Source organism: Nicotiana sylvestris, chromosome 8 (genome assembly GCF_000393655.2).
Source record: "Nicotiana sylvestris chromosome 8, ASM39365v2, whole genome shotgun sequence".
NCBI lineage: Eukaryota > Viridiplantae > Streptophyta > Magnoliopsida > Solanales > Solanaceae > Nicotiana > Nicotiana sylvestris.
The window spans coordinates 151292637-151296256 of record NC_091064.1 but is presented as its reverse complement, the minus strand read 5'-3'; the positions used below and the strand labels follow the sequence as shown (position 1 = coordinate 151296256).

At 35.6% G+C, this 3620-nt stretch overlaps 1 long non-coding RNA gene across 1 annotated transcript; it reads right to left on the bottom strand.

Moving 5' to 3' along the window:
* Positions 1 to 389: 389 nt before the first annotated feature.
* LOC104232919 (uncharacterized) lies at positions 390 to 3333 on the bottom strand. Its single transcript, XR_712486.2, has 2 exons — positions 2593 to 3333; positions 390 to 650 (listed from the first exon to the last, which is right to left on the bottom strand). It is a non-coding gene; the product is annotated as an uncharacterized lncRNA (long non-coding RNA).
* Between the last annotated feature and the right edge of the window lie 287 nt (positions 3334 to 3620).

Sequence of the window (3620 nt, the reverse complement as noted above, 5' to 3'; positions counted from 1 at the left end):
CTAGTTCTTGGATTTGGAAAAGTATTATTTGGAGAAGAGAGCTGTTGCAAAAAGGGATATAATGGAGGGTAGGAACAAGTAAAAATATTAAGGTCTGGATTGATCATTGGATTCCTAATTCGAGTGGATTTAGACCCCAACATTATCATACGCAAGTGAATGCAGAGTTACAAGTTAATGCCCTTATTGATCAATAGACGCATACTTGAAATGTCTCGACCCAAATTCCATATTAGGCCGTGATGGTGCCCAATACCGTTGTTAGACAAGCCAACACTAATCAACTAGTGAATTCCTGTTAAATTAATTAGTAAGTGATGACTTCTCCTTATTTGATAAAAAATTTAGGCATTTAAACTTTAAGCATAAATAAATGGAAGCAATAAATATGAATCGTAATCATGTAAGTAAACTAAAAATCATAAGTCCACTAGTGTGTGTGCCAAGACCTGGTGTCACAAATTTGTGGGCAATCTAATAGAATATACAAAATCATATACTGTCTGGAAAGGAATAGACAGGAAAATAAACACATAAGAGAGACTCCAAATACTGCAGAACGGCTCAAAAGGGGCAGCTCACCGGGAAGTCTCAAGCTGGGGAGTCAAGTCTACGTGCCGGACTGATGGCCAGATACACCTGCCTCAAATCTTGTACAATCAAGTACAGAAGTGTAGCGTGAGTACATAAAAATATGTACCCAGTAAGTATCTCGTCTAACCTCGAAGAAGTAGTGACGAGAGGTCGACTCCGACACTTACTAGGGCCAACAATATAATAATATGAAGTTTCAAATTCTTAAATCATAATGTATGTAGATAATAACAAGCTCAAACAAGAATAATAACTGGAAAATCCTGCCTTCATATTTAAGAAGTCAAGGCACTTTCTTTATTTAAAACAAGTGACCTTTCAAAAAATCAATCATACAAACTATAAAGATTTCCAGTTCTATTATCACACACAAATACCACCGAGGACATTCGGCCCGATCCAATATAAAAGTAAAATGTGCAATACCGAGGGTCGAACGGCGCGAACCATAGATGCATCTTGTTACACCTCCTTTTTACACACCCGAAGGTAGATATAAGGGAGTTTTTTTAATTTAAGTGACATTATTCGAAATGAGATTATTTATTCATTTTTTATTCAGAGTCGCCACTTAGGATGGTTTGTTTTCTGGTGTCCCAAGTCACCGGTTTATTTTAAAATCCCAAATTGAGGAAAATTCGACTTTCCTTTTGAAGTCTGCGAACCAGAAATTCTGAATAAGGAATTCTGTTAACCCGAATGAAGGTGCTAGGCACCCTTGGATTCGGTGGTTCTAGCACGGTCGCTTAAACTATCATAATTGGCCTATTATCTGATTTTAATGCATGTTTTAGCCTATGGTACATTTTAACTTTGTAATCGCTTTTATTTAATTATTTTTAGGAAAGATTCAACGTCATCTAGAATACGTCTTGAACCACGTCACATAAATGCACCCGCGGTCCACGACACATTTTATCAAACGTTGTTGAGATTTGGATTTGGGTCACATAAATGCACACCCGAGTTTAAGGAAATTAATTTAAATTACGCGCCTAAAGCAACTACGCATTTTCAACTTTGCGGAGGCCATAGAAAATTCAACTAAATGACACACCCCGATTTCTAAAGGATTAAAATCAATTAAATGAAGGCCATGCATTTTGAGATTTTATTTGGCATGGCACGCCTCAATTTATTTCAAAGGGTTTTATTATTCGAAATTGTTGTAATCGGGTCACATGAAATGCACTCCCGAATTTTGGAATTAGGCATTGTAACTATGTCATGGAAATCGTATCCATAATCACAATAGTTTATTAATCGCGCGTGAAGTAAGCTACGATGTTGTTAACTGCCAAATTAAAAGAAGCAAGTAAAATAATAGAAATTTTCTTTACAAAAATAAGCATCCATTGATCTAGAACAAGACAGTGGTCACAGCTTGGATTGTCAACTAATGTGACAACATTCTCCGTGAGTGCAAGATTTACATCGACATATGAGATAGCACATATGATTGAGCATGGTCTAACAGTACAGACTTTCATTACAAACTACAACAATAAATAGAAATGCTTATGAACAAGCTAGTAATCTGCCACAAGTATTTTCCATTTTTTAAAAGCAAACAGGCAAGAAAAAATATATGTTACGTGCCTTTATTCCCATTAAATCACATGGAAATTCTAGAAATATAGTGAAGCCACGCAACATATGACAATTTCTCATCTGAACGAACCTCTCATCAATGAACCAACTTTCTCCCAACAGCAATACAAAACAGCTGATTCACCCGAGTTGCACAAATGGCCATACACATAAATATTCAACAACTTATGATCTATTCGTACCCAATATCAAATGCAATACTATATCCGCACGACAATTAACTCAAAAAGAACATGAACCACTACTGCAATTTCCAACCAAAAAGTTTAGCTTAAAAACACATCTAACACAAGAAAAATATACAACAAAGAATCACAGTAAAATGAACAATCATCAACTCAGGTAATATAAAATTACCGTGATAAGGGAGAGAGGTAAGAAAGGAACCTGAGATAGTCTTTTAATTAATGAACCTCAGCAATTACATCAACTAAAGTGAGCAAAATCAAGTAGTGAATAAGTCTCGGACAGTGTATTCAACAAAAACCTTGGAGCCCATTAGCGACAGTAGGAATAACAGCTTTTAAATATAGATTCGAGCCCAAAAGTTGAAATTCAGATGACAGCATCCGCGAAAATCAGCAGAAACACTCGAGCAAATTCCACCTTCAAGCAGCTAATTGCAAGGAAAACCAGCTAAACCAAACCATACCCAGATCTGAAATTTTACTCTTTTTTTTGTTTTGGTTTTTCGAACCTCAGATTCTAGAGTTTCAAGTTATTTTCTTAACTATTGAAATTGTTTTGTGTGTTCCAGTGTGTTTCTTTTTAACAAAAATGGCTGTCATTCCAGCCTTAGGAAAATAGGTTAGTTCGTTGGTGTTGAATGGGAAGTGGGAAAGAAGAAAGAGAGGGAATGAGTAAAGCCGCTGGTTGTTAAGGTTTTCAGAGATGGTGTAACGCTGCTCTCAACCAGGGAGAGAGAGAGGTCCGTCGTTTTGTTAGTGTGTAGGGGCTAGCCTCTCTTTTCTGTGGTTTCTAAAATGTCTTTTTATATGTAGGGGGTAGGGTAAAGGGTAATGGATTTCTGTGTAGCGAGATTGAGCCTGGGTTGAACATATTTTGGGTTAATTAATTGGGGTCAATTTAAGGATTGATCCAATTTTGAATAAACAAGACCAAACATTTTTTCTATTTTCTTCTATTTTTTTTTTTTTTTGAAAAATAAAATGCCAAGACTATTTTTGTATTTTTTTCAAAATATCAACTAGCTAGGATAAGGGAAAATATTTTTGTAGTTTTTTTTAGATAAAATGAGGTAAAGAGAGAGATACTAAACTTAAACTAAATATTTACGCTAAAATATGAAAAATCTTAGGTAGGGTCAAAAATCACATGTTTACAGCTGCCCCTCTTTGACTGGAAACGCGAAAAATTTTCAGACAACGAATGACTAGACAAGTTTTTTGACCCGA